Source organism: Arachis hypogaea, chromosome 3, assembly GCF_003086295.3.
Source record: "Arachis hypogaea cultivar Tifrunner chromosome 3, arahy.Tifrunner.gnm2.J5K5, whole genome shotgun sequence".
NCBI lineage: Eukaryota > Viridiplantae > Streptophyta > Magnoliopsida > Fabales > Fabaceae > Arachis > Arachis hypogaea.
The window spans coordinates 14388656-14398780 of NC_092038.1; the positions used below are offsets into that span (position 1 = coordinate 14388656).

A 10125-nucleotide genomic window follows, 5' to 3' on the forward strand; every position below is an offset into this window, starting at 1 on the left:
TTCTGGCGTTTAACGCTGGAACTGGCACAAAAGCTGGAGTTAAACGCCCAAACTGGCACAAAAGCTGGCGTTTAACTCCAAGAAAAGTCTCTACACATGAAATCTTCAATGCTCAGCCCAAGCACACACCAAGTGGGCCCGGAAGTGGATTTTTACGTCATTTACTCATTTCTGTAAACCCTAGGCTACTAGTTCTCTATAAATAGGACCTTTTACTATTGTATTTTCATCTTGGTAGCTATCTTCGAGTAGTCTTATGCTATCTTAGATCATGGGGATGGCCTCACGGTCATGCCTAGACCTTGTTCTTATGTATTTTCAACGGTGGAGTTTCTACACACCATAGATTAAGGTGTGGAGCTCTGCTGTACCTCGTGTATTAATGCAATTACTATTGTTCTTCCATTCAATCCAGCTTATTCTTGTTCTAAGATATTCATTCGCACCCAAGAACATAATGAATGTGATGATTATGTGACACTCATCATCATTCTCACTTATGAACGCGTGCCTGACAACCATTTCCGTTCTACATGCAAACAAGGCTTGAATGTGTATCTCTTGGATTCCTTAATCAGAATCTTCGTGGTATAAGCTAGAATTGATGGCGGCATTCTTGAGAATCCGGAAAGTCTAAACCTTGTCTGTGGTATTCCGAGTAGGATTCAAGGATTGAATGACTGTGATGAGCTTCAAACTCGCGATTGTGGGGCCTTAGTGACAGACGCAAAAGAATCACTGGATTCTATTCCGACATGATCGAGAATCGACAGATGAATAGCCGTGCTGTGACATAGTGCGTTGAACATTTTCACTGAGAGGACGGGACTGTAGCCATTGACAACGGTGATGCCCAACATACAGCTTGCCATGGAAAGGAGTAAGAAGGATTGGATGAAGACAGTAGGAAAGTAGAGAGACGGAAGGGACAAAGCATCCCCATACGCTTATCTGAAATTCTCACCAATGAATTATATAAGTATCTCTATCTTTATTTTATGTTTTATTCATCTTTTAATTATCAATCCTCCATAACCATTTGAATCCGCCTGACTGAGATTTACAAGATGACCATAGCTTGCTTCATACCAACAATCTCCGTGGGATCGACCCTTACTCGCGTAAGGTTTAATACTTGGACGACCCAGTGCACTTGCTGGTTAGTTGTGCGAAGTTGTGATAAAGAGTTGGTATTGCAATTGAGCGTACCATGTTGATGGCGCCATTGATGATCACAATTTCGTGCACCAAGTTTTTGGCGCCGTTTCCGGGGATTGTTTGAGTTTGGACAACTGACGGTTCATCTTGTTGCTTAGATTGGGTATTTTTCTTCAAAATTTTTAAGAATGAATTCTAGAGTTTCAAGGTGATGTTCTTATCATCACAAAAGCTGATTGATTCTCATCAATTTAGCTGTTGAATGTAATGTCCTGCTGAAGCTTGGCTAGCCATGTCTAATTTCTTTAGACTAAAGCTTTAGACTAACATTGCATGATTCCTGGAATTCTTATTAAAAATTTTGAATCTCTTTATTTTCTCTTCCATATAATTTTCGAAAAAGCACAAAAAATTTTATAAAATCTTAAAATAAAAAATATTTTTATGTTTCTTGTTTGGTGTCAATTGCATGTCTTCATTCTTCTAATTTTCGAAAATTACATGCATTATGTTTTTCATTGATCTTCAAGTTGTTCTTGATGATTTCCTTGCTCTGATCTTTAAATTCTCTTGTCTTGAGTGTTTTGTTATTTCTCATATGCATTCTCAATTTGTTAGTGTCAATAGTATACAAACTTCTAAGTTTGGTGTCTTGCATGCATTGTTTATTTGATCTTAGTTCCATTTTGATTATTCCTCATCATTAAAAATTCAAAAAAAAATATTTTTATTTGTGTCTTTTCAAGTCAATAATACAGAGAATTGAAGATTCAGAACATGCAGCAGGGGAATTACACAGAAAAAGCTGGGCGTTCAAAACGCCCAGTGAAGAAGGAAAACTGGCATTTAAATGCCAGCCAGGGTACCTGTCTGGGCGTTTAACGCCCAAAAGGGTAGCATTTTCGGCGTTAAATGCCAGAATGGATACAATTCTGGGTGTTTAACGCCAGGATGATACAAGAAAGAAGATTTTGTTTTTAACTCAAATTTTTTTTAGGTTTCCATAATTTTTCAAAATAAAATCTTTTTCAAATCATATCTTTTCAATCATATATTTTCAAAATCAATTTCTTTCCATTTTCAAAAATACTTGCTAACAATTAATGATTTGATTCAAACATTTCAAGTATGTTGCCTTTTCTGTTGAGAAAGGTTTAATGTCTGAATCATATCTTTTAAATTTCTTGTTAGCCAAGTCATTAATTTTAAAAAATCAAATCTTTTTAAATTGTTTTTCAATCATATCTTTTCAATCATATCTTTTTAAAACCATAACTTTTCAATCATATCTTCTTAATCACATCTTTTTCAAAATAGTTTTCAATCATATCTTTTTTATTTCCAATTTCAAAAATCTTTTTCAAAAATCACTTTAATTCTTTCCCAACTTTAATTTTTGAAAATCATCAATCAAATTTTCAAAATTTCTTTTAATTATTTCAAAATCTTTTACTTTATTTTAAAAAATTCTTCCCCTCTTCTCACATCCTTCCATTTAAGGACTAACACTCCTCCACTATCAACAATTCGAACTCTATCCTTCTTGATAAGTTCGAATTCTTCTTTCTACCTCCTCCTTCTATTCTTCTTTTCCTCTAACACCTCAAGGAATATCTATACTGTGACATAGAGGATTCCATACTCTCTTGTTCTCTTCTATTTCATATGAGCAAGAGCAAAGACAAAAGCATTCTTGTTGAGGCTGACCCTGAACCTGAAAGGATCTTGAAGCGAAAGCTAAGAGAAGCTAAAGCACTACTCTCTATAGAGGACCTAACAGAAATCTTCAAACAAGAAGAAGACATGGCAGCCGAAAACAACAACAATGCCAACAATGCAAGGAAGGTGTTGGGTGACTTTACTGCACCTACTCCCGACTTCTATGGGAGAAGTATCTCTATCCCTGCCATTGGAGCAAACAACTTTGAGCTTAAGCCTCAATTAGTTTCTCTAATGCAACAGAATTGCAAGTTCCATGGACTTCCATTGGAAGATCCTCATCAGTTTTTAGCTGAATTCTTACAAATCTGTGACACTGTCAAGACCAATGGGGTTGACCCAGAGGTCTACAGACTTATGCTATTCCCTTTTGCTGTAAGAGACAGAGCTAGGATATAGTTGGACTCACAACCTAAAGAAAGCCTGAACTATTGGGAAAAAGCTAGTCAATGCCTTCTTGGCAAAGTTCTTTCCACCTCAAAAATTGAGTAAGCTTAGAGTATAAGTCCAAACCTTCAGACAGAAGGAAGGTGAATCCCTCTATGAAGCTTGGGAAAGATACAAACAATTGATCAGAAAGTGTCCTTCTGACATGCTTTCTGAATGGAGCATCATAGGTATCTTCTTTGATGGTCTGTCTGAACTGTCCAAGATGTCATTGGACAGCTCTGCTGGAGGATCTCTTCATCTGAAGAAGATGCCAGCAGAAGCTCAAGAACTCATTGAACTGGTTGCAAATAACCAATTCATGTACACTTCTGAAAGGAATCCTGTGAACAACGGGACGTATCAGAAGAAAGGAGTTCTTGAGATTGATACTTTGAATGCCATATTGGCTCAGAACAAAATATTGACTCAGCAAGTCAATATGATTTCTCAAAGTCTGTCTGGAATGCAAGCTGCACCAGGTAGTACTAAGGACACTTCATCTGAAGAAGAAGCTTATGATCCTGAGAACCCATCAATGGAAGAGGTGAATTACATGGGAGAACCCTATGGAAACATCTATAATCCTTCATGGAGAAATCATCCAAATCTCTCATGGAAGGATCAACAGAGACCTCAACAAGGTTTCAACAACAATAATGGTGGAAGAAACAGGTTTAGCAACGGCAAGCCTTTTCCATCATCTTCTCAGCAACAGACAGAGAATTCTAAGCAGAGCCACTCTGACTTAGCAATAATGGTCTCTGATCTAATCAAAACCACTCAAAGTTTCATGACTGAAATAAGGTCCTCCATTAGAAACTTGAAGGCACAAGTGGGTCAGCTGAGTAAGAAAGTTACTGAACTCCCTCCTAGTACTCTTCCAAGCAATACAGAAGAGAATCCAAAAGGAGAGTGTAAGGCCATCAACATGGCCGAATTTGGAGAGGAGGAAGAGGCAGTGAGCGCCACTGAGGAAGACCTCAATGGACGTCCACTGGCCTCCAATGAGTTTCCTAATGAGGAACCATGGGAATCTGAGGCTCACACTGAGACCATAGAGATTCCATTGGATTTACTTCTGCCATTCATGAGCTCTGATGAATATTCTTCCTCTGAAGAGGACGAAGATGTTACTGAAGAGCAAGTTGCTAAGTACCTGGGAGCAATCATGAAGCTAAATGATAAGTTATTTGGAATGAGACTTGGGAGGATGAAACTCCTTTGCTCACCAAAGAACTGGATGACTTGACTAGGCAGAGATTACATCAAAAGAGACAGGATCTTGGGAAGTTTTCAATACCTTGTACCATAGGCACCATGACCTTTGAGAAGGCCCTGTGTGACCTAGGGTCAAGCATAAACCTCATGCCTCTCTCTGTAATGGAGAAGTTAGGGATCTTTGAGGTACAAGCTGCAAGAATCTCACTAGAGATGGCAGACAATTCAAGAAAACAAGCTTATAGACTTGTAGAGGATGTTCTGGTAAAGATTGAAGACCATTACATCCCTGCTGATTTCATAGTCCTAGAGACTGGGAAGTGCATGGATGAATCCATCATCCTTGGCATACCCTTCCTAGCCACAGCAAAGGCTGTGATTGATGTTGACAGAGGAAAATTGATCATTCAAGTGAATGAAGAATCCCTTGTATTTAAGGCTCAAGGATATCCCTCTGTAACCATGGAGAGGAAGCATGAAGAGCTTCTCTCAAAACAGAGTCAAACAGAGCCCCCACAGTCAAATTCTAAGTTTGGTGTTGGGAGGCCACAACCAAATTCTAAGTTTGGTGTTGAACCCCCACATTCAAACTCTAAGTTTAGTGTTGGGAGGTTCTAACATTGCTCTGAACATCTGTGAGGCTCCATGAGAGCCCACTGTCAAGCTACTGACATTAAAGAAGCGCTTGTTGGGAGGCAACCCAATGTTATATTTATCTATTTTCCTTGGTTATTTTATGCTTTCTGTAGGTTGATGATCATGTGAAGTCACAAAATCAATTAAAAAAGCAAAAACAGAATGAAAAACAGAAAGAAAAATAGCACACCCTGGAGGAAAACTTGCTGGCGTTTAAACGCCAATGAAGACAGCAAAATGGGCGTTTAAACGCCCAGTCTGGCACTATTATGGGTGTTTAACGTAGAAATGGGCACCAGACTGGCGTTTAACGCCAGGAATGGGCAAGAAGCTGGCGTTAAACGCCAGAAAAGGGCAGTAGCCCGGCGTTTAACGCCAGGATTGGCAGAAAGGGCGTTTTTGCACGCCACTTGGTGCAGGGATGAGCTATCCTTGACACCTCAGGATCTGTGGACTCCACAGAATTCCCACCTACCCCACCACTCTCTCTCTTCTTCACCCATTCACCAATCACCTCAATACCTCTTCCTCAAAAAAAACCCCTCACCTATCAAATCCCACCATTCTCTTCACCACTCACATCCATCTTTCATAAAACCCCACCTACCCCACCATCCAAATTCAAACCACCATACCCCCCTCTCCACCCCTATAAAAACCCTTCTTCACTCCTTCATTTTCACACAACCTAAACACTACTTCTCCCCCTTGGCCGAACCACAAAGCCCCCTCTATCTCCTCCATTTTCTTCTTCTTCTACTCTTTTCTTTCCTCTTTTACTCGAGGACGAACAAACCTTCTAAGTTTGGTGTGGTAAAAGCGTTGCTTTTTATTTTTCCATAACCATTTATGGCACCTAAGGCCGGAAAAACCTCTAGAAAGAGGAAAAGGAAGGCAAAAGCTTCCACCTCTGATTCATGGGAGATGGAGAGATTCATCTCAAGGGTGCATCAAGACCACTTCTATGAAGTTGTGGCCATGAAGAAGGTGATCCCCGAGGTCCCTTTCAAACTCAAAAAGAGTGAATATCTGGAGATCCAACATGAGATCTGAAGAAGAGGTTGGGAAGTTCTTACCAACCCCATTCAACAAGTCGGAATCTTAATAGTTCAAGAGTTCTATGCCAATGCATGGATCACCAAGAACCATGATCAAAGTGTGAACCCGGACCCAAAGAATTGGCTTACAATAGTTCGGGGGAAATGCTTAGATTTTAGTTCGGAAAATGTAAGGTTGGCATTCAACTTGCCCATGATGCAAGGAGATGAACACCCCTACACTAGAAGGGTCAACTTTGATCAAAGGTTGGACCAAGTCCTCATAAACATTTGTGAAGAGGGCGCTCAATGGAAGAGAGATTCAAGAGGGAAGCCGGTTCAACTGAGAAGGCATGACCTCAAGCCTGTGGCTAGAGTATGGTTGGAGTTTACCCAATGCTCAATCATTCCCACTAGCAACTGGTCGGAAGCTACTATAGACCGAGCTATCATGATTCATAGCATCATGATTGGAGAGGAAGTATAAGTTCATGAGGTTATATCCCAAGAACTTTATAAGGTGGCGGATAAGTCCTCTACCTTGGCAAGGTTAGCCTTCCCTCATCTCATTTGTCACCTCTGTAATTCAGTTGGAATTAACATAGAGGGAGACATCCTCATTGATGAGGACAAGCCCATCACTAAGAAGAGGATGGAGCAAACAAGAGATCCCACTCATGGACATGAGGAAATTCCTCATCATGAAATCCCTGAGATGCCTCAAGAGATGCACTTTCCTCCACAAAACTATTGGGAGCAAATCAACACCTCCCTAGGAGAATTGAGTTCCAACATGGGACAACTAAGGGTGGAGCACCAAGAACATTCCATCCTCCTCCATGAAATTAGAGAAGACCAAAGAACCATGAGAGAGGAGCAACAAAGGCAAGGAAGAGACATTGAGGAGCTCAAGCACTCCATAAGATCTTCAAGAGGAGGAACAAGCCGCCATCACTAAGGTGGACCCATTCTTTAATCTCCTTGTTCTTTATTTTTCTGTTTTTTCGAATTTTTATGCTTATGTTTATCTATGTTTGTGTCTTATGATCATTAGTGTCTAAGTGTCTATGCCTTAAAGTTATGAATGTCCTATGAATCCATCACCTTTCTTAAATGAAAAATGTTCTTAATTGAAAAAGAGAAGAATTGCATGAATTTCGAATTTTATAACAGATTAATTATTTTAATGTGGTGGCAATACTTTTGATTTCTGAATGTATGCTTGAACAGTGCATATGTCTTTTGAATTTGTTGTTCATGAATGTTAAAATTTTTGGCTCTTGAAAGAATGATGAAAAAGGAGACATGTTACTAAGGATCTGAAAAATCATAAAAATGATTCTTGACGCAAGAAAAAGCAGCAAATTCAAAAAAAAAGAGAGAAAGAAAAAGAAAGAGCAAGCAGAAAAAGCCAATAGCCCTTTAAACCAAAAGGCAAGGGTAAAAAAATAAAAAGGATCCAAGACTTTGAGCATCAGTGGATAGGAGGGCCTACAGGAATAACATCCTGGCCTAAGCGGCTAAACCAAGCTGTCCCTAACCATGTGCTTGTGGCGTGAAGGTGTCAAGTGAAAACTTAAGACTGAGCGGTTAAAGTCGTGATCCAAAGCAAAAAGAGTGCGCTTAAGAACCCTGGACACCTCTAATTGGGGACTCTAGCAAAGCTGAGTCACAATCTGAAAAGGTTCACCCAGTTATGTGTCTGTGGCATGGATGTATCCGGTGGTAATACTGGAAAACAGAGTGCTTTGGGCCACGGCCAAGACTCATAAAGTAGCTGTGTTCAAGAATCATCATACTTAACTAGGAGAATCAATAACACTATCCGGATTTTGAGTTCCTATAGAAGCCAATCATTCTGAACTTCAAAGGATAAAGTGAGATGGCAAAATTGTTCAGAGGCAAAAAGTTAAAAGCCCCGCTCATCTAATTAATACTGATCTTCATAGATGTTTTTAGAATTCATTGTATATTCTCTTCTTTTTATCCTATTTTGATTTTTAGTTGCTTGGGGACAAGCAACAATTTAAGTCTGGTGTTGTGATGAGTGGATAATTTATACGCTTTTTGGCATTGTTTTTAGTATGTTTTTAGTATGTTTTAGTTAATTTTTATTATATTTTTATTAGTTTTTATTTAAAATTCACTTTTCTGGACTTTACTATGAGTTTGTGTGTTTTTCTGTGATTTTAGGTATTTTCTGGCTGAAATTGAGGGACCTGAGCAAAAATCTGATTCAGAGGCTGAAAAGGACTGCAGATGTTGTTGGATTCTGACCTCCCTGCACTCGAAGTAGATTTTCTGGAGCTGCAGAAAGCCAATTGGCGCGCTCCAAATTGCGTTAGAAAGTAGACATCTTGGGCTTTCCAACAATATATAATAGTCCATACTTTGCCTGAGATTTGATGGCCCAAACCGGCGTTCCAAATCAGCTCAAGAATTCTGGCGTTTAACGCCGGAACTGGCACAAAAGCTGGAGTTAAACGCCCAAACTGGCACAAAAGCTGGCGTTTAACTCCAAGAAAAGTCTCTACACATGAAAGCTTCAATGCTCAGCCCAAGCACACACCAAGTGGGCCCGGAAGTGGATTTTTACGTCATTTACTCATTTCTGTAAACACTAGGCTACTAGTTCTCTATAAATAGGACCTTTTACTATTGTATTTTCATCTTGGTAGCTATCTTCGAGTAGTCTTATGCTATCTTAGATCATGGGGCTGGCCTCACGACCATGCCTAGACCTTGTTCTTATGTATTTTCAACGGTGGAGTTTCTACACACCATAGATTAAGGTGTGGAGCTCTGCTGTACCTCGAGTATTAATGCAATTACTATTGTTCTTCCATTCAATCCAGCTTATTCTTGTTCTAAGATATTCATTTGCACCCAAGAACATGATGAATGTGATGATTATGTGACGCTCATCATCATTCTCACTTATGAACGCGTGCCTGACAACCACTTTCATTCTACATGCAAACAAGGCTTGAATGTGTATCTCTTGGATTTCTTAATCAGAATCTTCGTGGTATAAGCTAGAATTGATGGCGGCATTCTTGAGAATCCAGAAAGTCTAAACCTTATCTGTGGTATTTTGAGTAGGATTCAAGGATTGAACGACTGTGACGAGCTTCAAACTCGCGATTGTGGGGCGTTAGTGACAAACGCAAAAGAATCACTGGATTCTATTCCGACATGATCGAGAACCGACAGATGAATAGCCGTGCTGTGACAGAGTGCGTTGAACATTTTCACTGAGAGGACGGGACTGTAGCCATTGACAACGGTGATGCCCAACATACAGCTTGCCATGGAAAGGAGTAAGAAGGATTGGATGAAGACAGTAGGAAAGTAGAGAGACGGAAGGGACAAAGCATTCCCAAACGCTTATCTGAAATTCTCTCCAATGAATTACATAAGTATCTCTATCTTTATTTTATATTTTATTCATCTTTTAATTATCAATCCTCCATAATCATTTGAATCCACCTGACTGAGATTTACAAGATGACCATAGCTTGCTTCATACCAACAATCTCCGTGGGATCGACCCTTACTAGCGTAAGGTTTATTACTTGGACGACCCATTGCACTTGCTGGTTAGTTGTGCGAAGTTGTGATAAATAGTGTGAATTGCAATTGAGCGTACCATGTTGATGGCACCATTGATGATCACAATTTCGTGCACCACATATCAAGAGTGTAAAAATTGCAACAATGGGGAAGAGAGTGGGTAAAGAGAGATAATATAAATTCATGTCAATGCAAAAGTAATACAGGTATAAAAAATAGGCATGGATTTAATTAATATTACCTAACAAGAATAAAACAAGTCATTAAGCACCAAGATAATACCAGAAAAAATACAACAGTTGAATAATAAAATTTAACACCAATGGAAAAGAAAAAGAAAGTAAGAAAGGAGGAA

The 10125-nt window shown here is 39.4% G+C and overlaps 1 non-coding gene across 1 annotated transcript; it reads right to left on the reverse strand.

Moving 5' to 3' along the window:
- Positions 1 to 3367: 3367 nt before the first annotated feature.
- LOC112793257 (small nucleolar RNA R71) lies at positions 3368 to 3475 on the reverse strand. The gene has a single exon (XR_003197959.1). It is a non-coding gene; the product is annotated as a small nucleolar RNA R71 (small nucleolar RNA).
- Between the last annotated feature and the right edge of the window lie 6650 nt (positions 3476 to 10125).